Source organism: Bos javanicus, chromosome 24 (genome assembly GCF_032452875.1).
Source record: "Bos javanicus breed banteng chromosome 24, ARS-OSU_banteng_1.0, whole genome shotgun sequence".
Taxonomy (NCBI): domain Eukaryota; kingdom Metazoa; phylum Chordata; class Mammalia; order Artiodactyla; family Bovidae; genus Bos; species Bos javanicus.
The window spans coordinates 38,387,231-38,404,265 of record NC_083891.1 but is presented as its reverse complement, the minus strand read 5'-3'; the positions used below and the strand labels follow the sequence as shown (position 1 = coordinate 38,404,265).

At 44.0% G+C, this 17,035-nt stretch overlaps 1 protein-coding gene across 6 annotated transcripts in view; it reads left to right on the top strand.

Moving 5' to 3' along the window:
* Nucleotides 1-6,165: 6,165 nt before the first annotated feature.
* DLGAP1 (DLG associated protein 1) overlaps nucleotides 6,166-17,035 on the top strand; it is a 784,377-nt gene continuing 773,507 nt past the window's right edge. For 3 of the 6 annotated variants that reach the window (XM_061399853.1, XM_061399852.1, XM_061399850.1), the window contains exon 1: nucleotides 6,166-7,173. The gene's annotated coding sequence lies outside the window, so the exon portion shown is untranslated. The remainder of the gene's footprint in view (nucleotides 7,174-17,035) is intronic. The other 3 variants (XM_061399851.1, XM_061399854.1, XM_061399855.1) reach the window with 3 other exon arrangements.

Here is a 17,035-nt window from a genome sequence, read left to right as displayed (position 1 = left end):
CCCTGTCCATGGGATTTCCCAGGCAAGAATACTGGAGAGGGTTGCCATTTCCTTCTCCAGGTAAACAAGAATGATAAGGTACAAAAAGAATACTTGGGACAGAAGCTAAATCAGTTGTTTTCCAGCACGTATATCTTTAATAAAAAAAATATTGAATAAAACAGAAACTAAGGCTTCCCAGATGACTCAGTGGTAGAGAACCCACCTGCCAACACAAAGGACATAGGTTTGACCCCTGGGTTGGGAAGATTCCACATAGTGTAGGGCAACTAAGCCTGTGTGCCACAACTCTTGAGCCCAGGTGCCACAATTACGGAATCTTGTGCACCCTAGAGCCTGTGCTCTGCAACAAGAGAAGCCACTGCAACCAGAAGCCCGCACAGTGCAGCAAAGAGTAGCCTCCATTTGCCGCAACTGGAGAAGGTCTGCGCACAGCAATGAAAACCCAGAACAGCCAAATATAAATAAATACACAAAGCAAAAATGTTCACTGAAAACCACTTGAGGATAACAAGGCCATTTTCCTTCACTGGATTGGCTTTTAAAATGAAAAACTAGACACAATGTCTTCATATGTGTTTCCTCAATTTTTGTTTTTGGCATTTGTTTAGCATGAAAATGAAAGCTTTCCATTTATTAAACCTGACGAGTGATGGGTTTTAAAATTTAGCTACAGGTTATATTACATCACACATGGGCTCCTCTACCTTATATTAATATATATATGGACATCACAAAATATTCTCAAAGCTGTTCAGGTTAATTCAGTCCCACAAATATACACTGATTTTCTATTGAGAGGCAATTGTTATGCTAGGTATTGAGGATCCATATAGAAATAGCTCAGTCTCAAAAATACAACCCAGATAACCTGAAAAACTTAATATAAAGTCATACAAACCAAGATAATAGTAGGTTCAGTGAGCATGGGCAAGACTTAATCCAACCTGATGATTCAGGCATGAGGTCCCCTGAAGCAAGCCTTGAAGGAGAAATGAATACTAGCCAACAAAAGCAGAGAGAGGGCATGCAAGGCAGAAAGATTAGTATGAGAAAGCTATGGAAATATTCCAGAGCATGTTACATGAATGGCATTATAAGCTGCAATCTGGTTTACTGAAGCATAATGTATAAATCATACAAGTGAAGGCCAAAGACAGAGATAAAAGCAAGTTTATAGAGAGCCCTGTATATCATGCCAAGGAACTGAACTTTATAAATTTATAAGGCACTAAACCATAGGTGTAACACTGTCTGAGTTGTATTTTTATAAGATAATTTTGCTGCAATGAAAAGGAGGCAAGACTTGGAGAAAGGAGTTCAGTTCAGTTCAGTTGCTCAGTCGTGTGGGACTCTTTGTAACCCCATGAACTGAAGCACGCCAGGCCTCCCTGTCCATCACCAACTCCCGGAGTCCACCCAAACCCATGTCCGTTGAGTCGGTGATGCCATCCAACCATTTCATCCTCTGTCATCCCCTTCCCCTCCCACCTCCATTTTTCCCAGCATCAGGGTCTTTTCAAATGAGTCAGTTTTTCTCATCAGGTGGCCAAAGTATTGGAGTTTCAGCTTCAACATCAGTCCTTCCAATGAATGTTCAGGACTGATTTCCTTTAGGATGGATTGGTTGGATCGCCTTGCACTCTAAGGGACTCTCAAGAGTCTTCTCCAATACCACAGTTGAAAAGCATCAGTTCTTCAGTGCTCAGCTTTCTTTATAGTCCAACTCTCACATCCATACATGACTACTGAAAAAAACAAAACTTTGACAAGACGGACCTTTGTTGGCAAAGTAATGTCTCTGCTTTTTAACATGCTGTCTAGCTTGGTCATAGACAACTTAGAGTAAGCACCTTTTAATTTCATGGCTGCAGTTACCATCTGCAGTGATTTTGAAGCCCCCCAAATTAAAGTCTGACACTGTTTCCACTGTTTCCCCATCTATTTGCCATGGGACCAGATGCCATGATCTTAGTTTTCTAAATGTTGAGCTTTAAGCCAACTTTTTCACTCCCCTCTTTCACTTTCATCAAGAGGCTCTTTAGTTCTTCACTTTCTGCCATAAGAGTGGTGTCATCTGCATAGGAGAGAAGAGGATAAAACCCAGGGTGAGATGACCAAGTCTTATAGAGATATATAATATACAAAGAGAGTATATAATAGAAATGGAAATTTAGGAGGGATTCCAAGATGAGTTCAAATGGGGAACTTCCCTGGTGGTCCAGGGGTTAAGAATCTACCTTGCAATGCAAGGGATGTGGACTTAATCTCTGATCAGGGAACTAAGATCCCATGTGCCACAGGGCAAGTAAGGGCTGTGTACCACAGTTTACTGAGCCTGAGCACTCTGGAGCCCGAATGATGCAACAAAGATCATCTCTGCACGCTGCAACTAAGACCCAAAATGTGCTAAGTTGCATCAGTCATGTCTGACTCTGCAGCCCTATGGACTGTAGCCCGCCAGGCTCCTTCATCCTGGGTTGCCATTTCCTCCTCCAAGGGATCTTTCCCACTCAGGGATTAAGCCTGAGTTTCTTGTGTCTTTTGCATTGGCAGCTGTGATCTTTACTATGAGCATCACCTGGGAAGCCTAACACAGACAAATAAAAAATTTTTTAAGAGACAGACTTTTTTTTTTTAAAAAGAGATAAGTTCAGATGGTAGGAGAAGTTAATAGTGTTGGGTGATGAATTAGGTGACTGGTGCATGTGTAAGTATTGGAGAAGGAAATGGCAACCCACTCCAGTGTTCTTGCCTGGAGAATCCCAGGGATGGGGAGCCTGGTGGGCTGCCGTCTAAGGGGTTGCACAGAATCAGACACGACTGAAGTGACTTAGCAGCATGTGTAAGTCTAGAATAACTCACAGATTTCTGGTGTTGATAACTTGGTATAACAGGCCACGAGTCCATAGAGTATAACAGGTAAAGGAATAAAAGTCTGGATAGAAAGAGCAGAGAGTAATGAGATTAATTTGGACCTGGGTGCCAGTGAAAGTTGTAAGTGGCCGTGTCTAGCAGGTCTTTGGATGGCCAAATATGAAACCCAGCTGAGAGGTCAAGGCCGAAGATACAAATATGGAATCACCATTTAAATATTACTTAAAATCATGAGACTCAGCGAGAACGCTCTGTTAATGTAGAAGAAAACTCATATGTATTTTACACTTACTGTTCATGTTGTCCTTTGAGTTTTTCTTCTTTCCTTTTAATGGGATTTTACCTGTTTGACCATGTGGTGGTCTAGGGGGAGTGCCACCATATTGATTTAACCATAGAGATGGAAGCTCCTGAATAGGAACCCTGTCTGTCTGGGGTTTCTAATTTCCTGCTCTTGCCAGCTTACTGCTGACTTAGCCTCCTTTGAGCTATCTTCTTCAGAAGTAGCTATACCTTTCTGTGTTTCTTCTACAGTAAATGCTCTCATGCCACCTGCTAACAACATGTGCTCCAGGAAGGATGTTGGATTAGTTGTTTCCTCCAGCTGCTGTTATATAAACTTGGTGGTTTAAAGCAACATGAATTTATTATCTTTCAGTCCTGGAAAACAAAAATCGGAAATCAGAAATCGATTTAGGATAAAACCAACATGTTAGCAGCCTGGCATGAGTTCTGGAGCTTCTAGGAGAGAATCTTTAACTTTTCTTGCTTCTGTATCCCTTTGCACATGACCTCCTTACTCTGTCTTCAAAATGCATTTCTCCAACCTCTGCTTCCATCATCCCATCTGTTTCTTCTGCCTTTGACTTTCTTGTTTTCCTCTTGTAAGAGCTTTTTTGATTGTATTGTGCCCACTGAGGTAATCTGGGATAAACTTCCCATCTCAAAACCCTTTACCTAATCACATCTGCAAATTTCCATGTGAGATAACATTCATTGGCTCCAGGGATTAGGACGTGAACATCTTTCCAGGGCCACTATAATACAGCTACTATACTATCCTTGACAAGAAACGAACACAGCTGCTCACCCTGGCTTCCAGTAGTAGTTCTTATAATAGGTCCTTCAGACATTAAGGACTCTGCCTGTAATGGTTCGATCCTTGGGTGGAGAAGATTTCCTGAAGGAGGAAATAGCAACCCACTCCAGTATTCTTGCTTGGGAAATCCCATGGACAGGGGAGCCTGGAGGGCTACAGTCTATGGGGTCACAAAGAGTTAGACGCCACTGAATGACTAACACTTTCATGCTTCTATTAGGCTTCCCAGGTGGCTCAGTGGTAAAGAATCTGCCTGTCAAGCAGGAGACACAGGTTCAATCCCTGGGTTGGAAAGCTCCCCTGGAGAAGGAAATGGCAACCCACTCCAGTATTCTTGCCTGGGAAATCCCATAGATGCAGAGCCTAGCAGGCTACAGTCCATGAGGTTGCAGAGTCAGACTTGTCTGGCAACTAAAACAACAACAACAATGAATGCTTATATTAATAAGGTAACTGGCCATACATGAAATATTAAATAGCATTCTTTAACTGAAACAAACTTTCAGTTTTACTTGTACAACATCATTGCTTATATCCAAATAACTAAGCATTACAGGGTAAATTTCACAGCCAGACAGTGTAACAGACATTGATCTTTTTTCAGCCTCAGCATCAAATTCTCTTCTTAAAAGAGGTCCCGTAAATTGTTTTGAGGAATTACTATCTCCAATTATACGTATTTTTGGAAACCCAAAAAATCCAGGTACCTGCCTTTCATTCTGGAAATCAAAGAACCAAATGTTTCCTACCTCTCTTTTGGCCCAGTCAAGGAGTTGGTGCCTGATCTAAGTTTGACTAGTCGAATGCTCTGCTCTGTGACTTGAATCTTGCTCCAGTAATGTGAGGTTCAAAATAGTAGTTGCATTTACTGACTGTAAACTGTAAGTTTCATTGACTGCAACACTAAACAAAAATGCTCTTTCTAACTTCCTAGAGCTACAGTATTGCCTCAAACGCTGCCTGTTTCAAGACTGCAAAGTTTTCAATCTTTCCAATAAATACTTTTCAGTTTGCCAAGTTAGGTTTCTGTCACTTACAATCAGTAAGCCCTAATAATAGCAGGGTTATATAAACATTGTTGTTGCCTGGTTGAATCTACCATAAGAATTTTGTAGGAAAATTGATTTTCTGCTCAAGCAAATTTATTCACTAAAGTCACCTAATTTGATTTAGGGTCTGACAGTTATAATGGTCTTCTTACTTATGTGACCACATTAAAAATTCTATGGATTAAACATACTTACAAATCTGGGAATGCGTAGTTTGCTCTCTCTAGATTATGAAGGCTATTTTTCCTATGGCAGTATTTGGCCTTTTCGTGGCGTCTTGGTGATGGATAGGGAGGCCTGGTGTGCAGCATCCATGGGATTGCAGAGAGTCAGACACGACTGAGTGACTGAACTGAACTGAATGGAGTCTTCTTTGAAAAATAAATGCTCCTACATAGTAGGAATTGGCTGGCAATATCCTTTGGAGCTTTGTTACAGCATTATAATCATGGTACTACTATTCTGAGGATTTACCTCCATTTCTTTGAGTGTTTAGTGGTTTAAAGATTTTTTTTCCCCTCTTTAATGGAAAATCACTCAGTGAAATTGCGGGAAAGTGATTATTTATCTGAGTCATATTTTTATGGAAACTGTTTTTCACTTCTCTGCATTTTTAGAAGTGTTTCATTTAAAAAGGATATTCTATTAATATTTATAATTAAATATCACACAAAGCAGATGCTAAATCTTATGCTATAAGTTTATGGGTACAATTACATAAAGAAGATTATATACTCTCTGGCATAATGTTCTCTTTGGAAGCCGTAGAACAAAGGACAGACCTTCTCCGTGAAGTTGCCCATTCTTTATTGAAGGAAACCGGAAGACGGTGATTAACCGTTATTTTAACTCTTATCATCCAGAACCTAGTACTTAAGTGGGTTGAGCTCGATAAACAACTGATTGACTCCATTCTCTCTTTGACCCAAATTTCACCTATTCACAGAATATTTATTTCTATTCTTACTTAGAAGCCTTACGGATGTTTTTTACTTTCAGAGCTCGTGGACTTGTGGTCCTCAGCCTGTGCGAATGGGCGTGGCTCCCAAATGCAGTTGAGATGGAGAGCTGAGCGTTTACTGAGGTCAGAGGACAGGAAGAAAAGGGATTCATTTCCCTATTATACTTGGTTTTCTCTAAATACCTAGAGAAACCGGTGGAATATATATTGTGTAATGGAATCCACAATAACCCCCTGCCGCCCCCAAGAGCCTTCGTTGTACAGATGGGGAAACTGAGGCTCTGAGGAATAACTGTTTGGAAGTAAGGGCATGGGGTGTGAGCAGTCGGTCCTGGTGAGTCTAGACTAGGTCCACAACCCGGGCTCCTCCCTGGCGATTGCGTTTTCAAAAATTCTACTAGGGACCCCGAGGATGGAGAGAAAAGGGCAAACCCTTTACCCGCCTACATGATATCCTGTGATAGAAAGTGTGGAGCGCTCCTCATAAGATTAGGGGACCAGAGGTGGCAGGTGAGGCGGGGCAGGTTCCATTCTCCGCGGATGCAGCGCCGGGGAACGCACGGGGCACGCCCACCAACGCGCGGCCGCCTCTCGGTTCCTTCGCTGGGATGCGGGGCTGGCCTCCGCGTCCCGTGTGAGCGCACTTGCCGCCCGGAGGCGGAGCGGGCATCATCCGCAGGACGCCGGGCGCCTCCCCGCGGCCCGGGCGCACGTGCCGGGCCGGGGCCAGGGCTGGTGGCCGCACCGTAGTAGCCGGGGCGGGTGGGAGCGCGGGCTCGCGGCCTCGGCCGTCACTCGCCCGCCGGCTCCGGCGGTTGGGCGGAGGAAGCGCGGGACTCCTCCTCCCCACCGTATTAACATGCACCCAGGGGCGGGTGACCAGCCCAGCCTCGCCGCCCCAGCCCGCCGCGTCCCGCCACTGAGCCTCCGCGCCAGAGGCGAGCGCTGCGCTCCGGGCGCCGCAATCCCGAGGACCCGGCCTCTCCGACACCTCCGGCCCCGGGGAATCGGCGGCATCCGCAGCGGGATCGGTCGCAGCCGCCTCGGTTTCTCTCTCGACTCCTTCGCCTCGCGTCGCTGAGAGCCTGTCCCGACCACGGGGACACCTCTTTCGTCCTGCCTCGGAAGCTCGCGGGAACCGACGGACGGCCGCGGCGACCGAGGGCCGGACTGCGGGCAGCAGCAAGGTAACACCGGGCTGCGCCGGGGGCTAGGGCGTGCGCTCGCGGCCGGGGCCACCGGAGCCCGGGCCGCCGCCACTGCCGAGTTCCCAGTGGCTTTTCCCAGTCGCGCGGTCGCCGCTGCTCTTGCCAGTGGAGGGACTCCGGGCTGGGCTCCCCGGACCGCTAGCCGGCTTTTCCTACCCCTTCCGCCACCTGGGGCGCACTTCTGCGACCCCCGGGGACCCGGGGCCCGGCGCGCCCCTCTCCGGGTGTGCGGTCCTCGCGGCTAACCGCCCCCCCACGCCGCCCCCGGGCCGGGGCGCAGACGGATTTCTAATTGCGACAGGGTCCCAGAGGGGGAGGGGAGCTGAACGGCAGTCCCCGGCACGTCCACCGGCCGCTTTCCCGCCCCCGCCCCCAACCCCTTGCACCTTGCCGGGGAGGAGGGGGCTGCTCGCTGCAGGGCATTTCTCCACCGGCTCCCGAGTCGTAGGCGAAGCAAGTTGTTGCACTTGTTTTCTGGGTGACATTTTGGCTTTGGGAGTGGAGACAGCCCCCTCCCCTGTGTGAATGTGTGTGTGTGTGTGTGTGCGCGCGCGCTCAAGCAAGAAAGAGAAAGCCAGATAAGCAGAGACACAAAGAGAGACAGAGGCACACAGGGAGAGACAGAGATTCAGATAGACACTCGGAGAAGCGCGGTCCTAGGGCGCGATCGCTGGAGAGTCGCCCCCTGTCCGCAGCCGAGGCCGAGGCCAATTCCTGGCCAGTCGCGGCGTGGCGAGTGTTCAGGGAACTGAACGAGCCTGGATGAGCCGAGACCAGGCAGGGACCCTTCCTCCGGGCCCAGAGGGATAAAAATTGCGCTTTCCTGGAGGGGCCGCCGCAGCTGCGGGGGTTGGACCTCGGGGCTGGGGGGCGCGAAGATGGAAATTCAGCCCGCAGGGCTGAGATGCTGCGCGCCTCGCCTGGTGCGGTGGCCACGGGAGGTGGTGGGAAGGGGCGGCTCAGGTGCCCGCGACAGTGTCTGTGCCGGCGCTGTTCCCGCCCCGCGCTCCCCGGCTCTCCTCTCCTCCTGGTCAGGAGGCTGCGGAATTTTCTGTCGGATAGGGGAGGGGGGTTGAGGCGGGGAGAAGGCCGGGACAGCCCCCCACACACCCCCTGCCCCTCGCCACCGAGGGTGAGAGGTTATCTCCTCTCTGGACTCTAGCGAGACTGTCCCCTCCTGACACGGTGAGCTGGTTCCGTTCTTGAGAGATCACTGCTGTCTCCCCCACCCCCCACCCCCCCCAGCATAACGCGTGAAGTTATGGAATTACAGTGATGAAAGGTGTATAATAAAAGTAACAATTGAAGATGGAGCTTTAGCTTTTATAGTCTTCGCAGATGGCTTTGTAAAGTGATGATGGATCAGTCTGGCTTTTAGTCAGACCCTGGAATGAGGAATGTTCAGAGCCAGGAAAGCAATGTTAGGATCAAATGCAAACATTTTGCAAATTGTTATCTTTAAAAAACAAACAGACAAACCAGGAAGGAGCTAACTGCCTTTTGTCTGTTATTTATAGTCGAATTTCGGCTTCAGGGAGCAACTTTCTATTGGCCTATGTAATTTTGCATGTATAGCGGCAATCTTTATCCCAACTTGAACGGAAATGACAGGAAGGCAAGAGATGTTACAAGTATCCTGATTTATCTAATGTCAAAGGATAAAGTTTTGCTTACAATTTAAAAAAGAGAATCCAAAGTCGTAAAGAAATATCAAATATCTTGCAAAACATAGGAAGTTTAAACGATTAGTTGACAAAAGCTACCCTTGGTTCAGAAAATTCATATTCTTGCATGTACCAGGAAAGTTCATACAAGTCTGGTATCAATGGCCTTGTTAATAATTTCCTTTGGATGTATTAGTTCAGTTTAAAGTTGCTGCAGTAAAGTCACTGCCTTGAAATATTCCTAGTTCTAGATCTAGAATTCCATGACTGTTAAAAAAAAAATGACTCACTTAAGAGAAACTATTAGCTACTTTATATGAGAAGAGACTTGAGTGCCTTCAAATACAAGCTATTTCGAAAATTACATCTGTCTGTTTCCCTGTATATTTCTATCTAAGGCTAGTTTGCCAGATAAAATATTTGGTCTCAGAAATTATAGATGATATAAATACTGGCAAAATGAACTGGTAAACAGATTCTTTAAAAAATTATGGAGTCATTTTCTGACAACTTCAAATCACACACTAGCAATTGTGCTTTGAGGGGAATAATACTTGAGTATTCCTTGTGGGGAATTTTCTTGGTTTAGCATCTGTAATTTTTCCTTCAGTATAAACTTTGTTCCGCCAGGACTAAAACCTTGATATGAGTGATTATTGAAATCAAGACCACCTTCTCAAAATATCATGTGGCTCATACAGAGGAATAGACTAAACTGTCAGTTGTTCTACTTTCTAAGTTTCTCTAAGCTTAAGTATTTTATTGAATCAGATTTGGAAATACAACTTGCATGCTCTTTGATGTAAAGTCTGTTAGGTATGTATGCCTTTGTTCCACATAGCCATCTAGATTGATTAATTTTTAAGTATGAATTAAATATTGTGAAGAAGGGAAATGGGAGTTTTACTAAGTACTCCTTTAGAGCTTTGTAGCCTAGTAATAGTTCCTGCTACAACTCAATTGAGACAAGTAACAGATTCTTTGAATAGCAACTTCTGAAAACAGGGTTCAGCGTTCTGACTTTGATTTCATGTACTATTTCAGATTCCGAAAGAATAATAAAATGCCATCTAAATGTGTGTTTTCATAGTGAATTTTCTATGACGGAGTCAGATTCACATGATGGTGTCTTCTGGATTATTCCCACACATTGTTCTACCTTTAATCAGAGCAACTCTGCTCCATGCAGAAGAATCTGTCTCTTTTTAGGAGGCATTCCATTGGAAGACTGTCATGAAGATTTCATCTCTATAGAAACCACGCTTGCCTTTCCTGGGTTAATTTAAGGAAATGTAGTTGTAAGTTCTTTTGTTTCTTTTTCTCCTTTACCCAATTAAAGGAGCATCTTTAAAGGACTTTGGAAAAATCAAAACCCTTGTCTCCAATCCTCAACTCCCACACTTACAGTCTATGCCTTATGTCTATGAGATGCTGTTTTCTTTGTACATTTTTATTTTATAGAAACACAATCACAAGACCATTTTCTAGAATTCTAAAAATTTTGTGTTGCTGATACACTTGGAGGTTCAAAAGCACCCCATCGTGTTTTGTGTTGTCTCTTATTTCCAGAAGATTCTTCGGGTTTGTAATTCTTCATTTTCAAAGAAAGGAATAATTTCTTCTTTGACCTTCTTCCTTTTTTTTTTTTTTTTTTTTTAATCACAGGGAATGTGTAGCCTGCTTCCTGTTACTGCCCAATGAAGGTGACTTTCACTGTGTGGTCTCTCAGGAATTGTCAAAGATGGGGTTTCTAGGAAGGTCTAAACTGTTCTTCTAGCACAGGGGAGGATTTAGAACTGTCAGTCTTCCACTTTATTAAACACCCACTGATAACTCATTGTTTGAAATACCAGGTACCAATTCCTTTTCTTCTAGCACATACCTCTTTGGCTTATGCAAAATGTATATTTTCTATATATAATATACCATTGATGCATACAGCATGTGTGTGTGTGTGTGTGTGTGTATACACTCAGTTGCTTCAGTGGTGTCCAGCTCTTTGTGACCCTATGGACCATAGCCTGCCAGGCTCTTCTCTTAATGGAATGCTCCAGGCAAGAATACTGGAGTGGGTTGCCACACCCTTCTCCAGGAGATCTTCCCAATCCAGGGATCAAACCCGTGTCTCTTTCGTCTCCTGCATTGGCAGGCAGATTCTTTACCACTGTACCACCTGGGAAGCCCTGATATCTATATATAGATAGATATATATATGTGTCCAACTCTTTGCGACCCCATGGACTGCAGCACACCAGGCTTCCCTGTCCTTTACTACCTCCCAGAGTTTGCTCAAACTCATGTCACATTGAGTCGGTGATGCTACCCAACCATCTCGTCCTCTGTTGCCCCTTTCTCCTCCTGCCCTATATAATTTGCTACTTCTTTTTTTCTTTTGGTAACCCTGAAAAGGAAAACATGTGGTGGAGGACAGAAAAAAAATGGATTTTGGTTATAAGGTGGTTAAACATGGTGAATGGCTTTTCTTTGAGGACTTTTCTTCCCCTCTGAGATTGTGCAGAGGTTGCTGTTGCATATGAAATACTGCTGGTGTACCAATGAAAAGCTGGAGATATTCTCTGCTTCTATTGACCTAAGGTTTTTCCTGGATAGTGTTTATTATTTTCTCCTTCCTGTGGGAAGTAGTGTACTGAGTAACGAGCGACAGCCCACTTGGGGGCCCAGCTTGCACCCAGGAAGCAGGAAGCCCTCTGGATTATGTAGCCACAGATTTTTGGCTCAGATTCTTGGGCCTTTTTTCCTCTTGAGCAGTGTGTAGTGGGGTCATCATTGTCCTGTTTGGGGTTGCTGTGAACTAGGTGTCGCTGCCCTGGATCTCCTGTGAAGATGCACACCATCCCTTCTCCTGGGATTTGCCCGACACTGAACTATTCATTTTCACATTCATGTATCATAGTTTGCTCCTCTGTCATCATGGACAATTTCTATATCTTCTCCCAACATTTCTTGTCGAATTTGTAAGCAGCAGCCTAAAAAGCAAGTGTGAAGAGTGTGGTTTGGCAGTGTATGAGCTGCCCGATCCCACGTGGATATCCTTGCATTCAGCAGAGCCGTGGTCTCATTGGAGTCATGGATGAGCAATTAGGAGAGAAGGATTCGTGCTGAGACCTGACTGTCTCTCCACTCCTGCACCCCCATCTGCACCGGAAGGGCTCAGGGGCATTTCAGTGGCTCCATCAGGCAGCTTGTGGGAAGGTCTCTCCCTCTCTGGGCACATTTCCAGCTCTGCCGCTTCATTTTACTCCCTGACACGGTTTTGGCTAATTTGAAAACATCTGCTAGAGTAACTTCCCTTTTAATTCTACTACTGGAGAATGTTTATGCATATCTGATAGGAGGACTGGCATTAACCCTCACTCTAACCTGCAGATTACAACCCCTGCCTTGGGCATCCTTGCTTTTTGGGTTTTAATTTCAGTGGAAACTCAGTGTGATGTCTATTTCTGGACTAGAAATTTCCCTGGTAGATATTGCAGAGATTTCCTTGCAAAACATATGCTGCCATTGGAGGGGAAGATGGCATTTGATCTTGTCTCAGACTTTGCAAACAGCTCTTTGATATGATTCATCAGACTACTCTAGCAAGAAGGCAGGGCACAGTCACTCTGCTCAAAGCTCTTTTCACAGACATTGAGGCAGAAGCCAAGTCACCTTTTCAGTGTTTCAAACTGGGATGAGCTTTCCCATTTGGAGCTGGGAAGCGACAGTAGGGCAACCCTGAAGCACTGATGCATTTAGAAGTTTTCTGTGTGAACTCCCTGGAACGTGTTTCTTACCATTATTTCCTTTCCCTAGACTTCAGCTGAGAAGTCATTGAATCAATGAAGCCCTCCAGTTGCAGGCAATTTCAGTGCTTGATACTTTTTATCATGGTCCTTTTATAGTAAATAATGATGCCTTGTCTTTTGTGATTATCTGATCGACTATCTTCCTCACTGAGCTGTGCATTTTATGAGATCCAAGACAAGAATTGCCCATTCATGAAGTATCACTGATGCCTAGCACAGCACCTTGGAACTTAGTAAGTGGTCCGTAGACATTGGTTGAGTGAAAAAATGAATGAATAAAGAGTGCATGTAAGTCTGTATTCCAATGGTATAAGGACCGTAGCTCCAAGGATAGTATTACATGACTTTTGTATGGCCCTCCTTGCAATCTCAAACTCTGCATTCTTTGGTCCTAAGTTTACTATGATTATGTGTTCTGGTCACCAAAGGGAGTTTCTGAAATAAGATAAAGGTTAGAAAGACAAAGCAATACAAAACAACTCCTGCTACCCCCCCCCCCAAAAAAAAAAAAAACCCTCCTCTCCTCCTCCTTTATCCTCCTTCTTACTCGAAACAAAACATTTGAATAGCTTAACCACCCCAGTGCCTGTATTGAATTCCACCCCTGCCCTTTGATCCTAAGCACAAGCTCTTTTCCCCCCCTTACCCCACAGGATCGAACATTCCTACTTATATCTCCACTAAGTCAGATGCATATATATATTCCATTTTTCAATTGATGTGCTTGTCAGTCTCTGTGAGACCTTAAGATCAAGGGATAACAGGGCTAGCAGAGGGCTTTGCCAGTGGAAGGGATGCAAATGTTCATTGAGGATTGAAAAGTTGAATCAGATCACAGGGATGAGAGGTAGGAAGTGGGAGGGGGGAGAAGTGGTTACAACTGACTTTCTTGCTGGTATCTGTAGAGGGAGTTACTTAGTATCTATGGGAGGAGGGTTCTTGATCACAGGGGAGGTTGAAATCTACCCTTTTAAATTGTATGTGTTCACAGCCTTCTCGGTATTTTCATGATTTATAGTAGTTTCTGGCCAGGTATGTAGTATATTTGATCTACACCTAAAGGTATTGGAATGATGGAGGGTGTGGACCCACAGCACAGATATGCTAATCAGCTCTTGGTAACCTGCTTTAGATGTTACACCACTGTTTAGCCTTAAAGATCTGTGAAGACATGTAAGACTCAGCAGGGACATGACCCATGGTTTTATAATATGCATCATCATTTTCCTAGATTTGCATTTACTTGATCGATAATTTAAAATATTTCTGCTTTGATGCTAAGGATCCCAAGAGATTTAGATGATCGATGGCAGATGTAGGATGTGGCCTTTCTAAGGACAGGCAAACAAGCAAATGAAATTCTAAGATCTTCCTTGTATTCATGAGGGTGGAGACTGTCGAAGTGCAAAATATAGTTCAAATCCTTGGGCAGCTGAAAATCGAACCCAAAGGAGTGGGATTGTTTTAGCATGCTTCCTAAAGAGGAAGGTCTTAAGCTGGACATTCCTAGATGGTAGGAGTTAAGTAGGAGGAAGGGATGAGGCAAAACTGTGACAAAGACTTGGAGATGCAAGCCAACTTGGCAGATCGCTGGCTCAAGGAGATGGTCTGCTACGCCAGCTTCTCTAGTGTCTTTTTCTGAGACCTGGAGGTGAATTTGATTGAAAAGAATAGAGATGCACTCTGTAGGGTGTTACTGACTATACAGGAATGTTTAGAGTTGATAGGAGCACTGAAGGACTCTGTATAGGCAGTGACATGAAGAAGTGGCCTCTGGGATGGATGGAAATAGATCAGTTTGCCACCAGATTGGGACAGAGGGATGTGTTAGGGGGCTGTTGTGCTAATTCAGGCATAAATGATGAGCCGCAGGTCTAGGGAAGTCAGAAAGGAAGAAAAGAAGGCGTGAAAAATTTGAAAGTTTTCAAGTGATATTTGACTCTCTTCTTTCTCTGTTGCTATATATCTGTGCCTCAAACTACTGTTCAGTTCTTTATTATTAATTGAGAATTATTGTGAAATGTTTCAGCAACAACAAAAAATTAAGTATTACAATAAACACTGATATACCCAATCACTGCAGACACTGCTGATACTCTCAGGGTCTCTCCAAGCCTGTCTCCCCTCAATGGTACCCTGTACACTGAATTCTGTGTTTATCATTGCCACGCATTTCCTCATGCTTTCCTAGGTATGTGTGTACCTACAAGTACAGTCTTGTTTTGCTGTTGTAAAACTCTGCATAGAAACACCATGCTCTTTGTGGCTTTGTGGTCTTTACTCAACTTTAATTGATTAGTATTTTGTAGATATGTGTGCATATCTGCACGCTAAGTCACTTCAGTCAGTGCCAACTCTTTGCATCCCTATGGGTGGTAGCCCACTGGGCTCCTCTGTCCCTGGGATTTCGCAGGCAAGAATACTGGAGTGGGTTGCCATGTCCTCCTCCAGGGGATCTTCTCCACCCAGGGGTCTAACCCATGTCTCTTGTGTCTCCTGCATGGGCAGATGGATTCTTTACTACTAGGGCCACTTCAGAAGCCTACTGATATGGGTAGGTATTACTTAATCTTTTTTCTTTTTTTCTTACCACCCTGTGGTATTCCATTGTGTAGTAAATAGTGAATAACATCAGTCTTCTGTTGATGGACATTTTGGATATCTTCTACCAAGGCTGCTGTGCAGGTTCATACACACATCTCCCTGTGCTAACAATGGAGACTTTTCTTAGGGTATCTTCTTAGGAGAATTGCCAGAGAGTGGATTTGTACCATCCCATTTAGAAGACGATGCCAAATTACCAAACAGGGTTTTGCCTGTTGAAAAACCCTATCAAAAGGGTTTTATCCTCCCACCCAGCCATCTATAAGGAGCTCCTTTTTTTTTTCCTATATCATCGTCAACACTTGATAATGTATGTTATTTTTGCCAGTCTTTAGGATATGAAATTGTACCTCCTTGTAGTTTTAATGTGCAGTTAATGACTGTGTTTAATGACTGACTGCTAATAATGTTGACCATTTTTCCCGTGTCTTAACATTCAGATTTCTTTGCAATGCATAGGCATACATATTGTTCACTCTCCCACTGTTAAAAAAAAATTCATAGACTTGTAAGAGTTATTCGTGTATTCTGGATACCAGAGTTTTGTGTTTTTTTTTAATTTTCTGTAATTTCATTCTACAAATGAAAGGAAGCTCGTTTCAATGGGCTTCTCCCAACTAGTGGCTTGTCTTTTCATTTTTAGAATGTGTTTGGGAGAAAAGATTCTTTTAAAAATTTAAATGATATTGACGATTGATTCTTCTCTTTATTTTGTAGATACCTTGTTTAAGAAATCTTTTTGGCAATTCTAGGTGCTAAAGGTGTCACCCTTTTGTATCTCATAGACTATTAAAGTTTTATTTTCACATTTAATTTTCTTTTTTTTTTAAATTTTATTTTATTTAACTTTACAATATTGTATTGGTTTTGCCATATATCAAAATGAATCTGCCAGAGGTATACACATGTTCCCCATCCTGAACCCTCCTCCTCCTCCCTCCCCATACCATCCTTCTGGGTCGTCCCAGTGCACTATTTTTACATTTAATTTTCAAGACTTTCTTATCAAAGATTATTGTATAAGGGCCTTAATCACTTTTCAAATTTGGGCACAGCATGTAACATCTCTTGGTCTGACTTTCTCCTTCATGAAGTTAGACTTTGAGGCAGGTGTACTGTGTGACTTCTGCTCCTGGTCCTCTGCTTCAAGACTTCCTCATGTTCTGTTGGGAGTGCTCAGAAGTCTCCTAATGGAACTTCTTGCTTAAAGGATCTCCTTCTTCTGATTCAGCTTGCGTATAGATTTACTTTTCTAAAGACCTATCGAAGTCATTGTGAGACTCCTCCAATTCTGACCTTGAGAACTTGAGAGCAGCAATCATGACCTGAATCTCCCATCAGAGCCCAGAGCTGGATCATGGGTGGTTGGTCCTCAGATATGTGAGTGGGACAAATCCACGAAAGCACATCTGGCTCCCTTCATGGCTCAGCTCCATTTCTTTTTCTTCATATTTTTATTTAAATGTAGTTGATTTTTTTAAAATTACAATATGTGTGCTCAGTCATGTCCGACTGTTTGCCACCCCAGGAACTGTAGCCTGCCGGGCTCTTCTGTTCATGGAATTTTCCAGGCAAGAATACTGGAGTAGGTTGCTATTTCTTATGCCAGGGGATCTTCCTGACCCAAGGATCGAACCCACATCTCTTGCATCTCCTGCATTGGTAGTTGGGTTCTTTACCACTGTGCTACCTGGGAAGCCCAAAATTGATTTATAGTATGTTAATTTCAGGTGTACAGCAAAATGATTCAGTTATATATGTATGTAT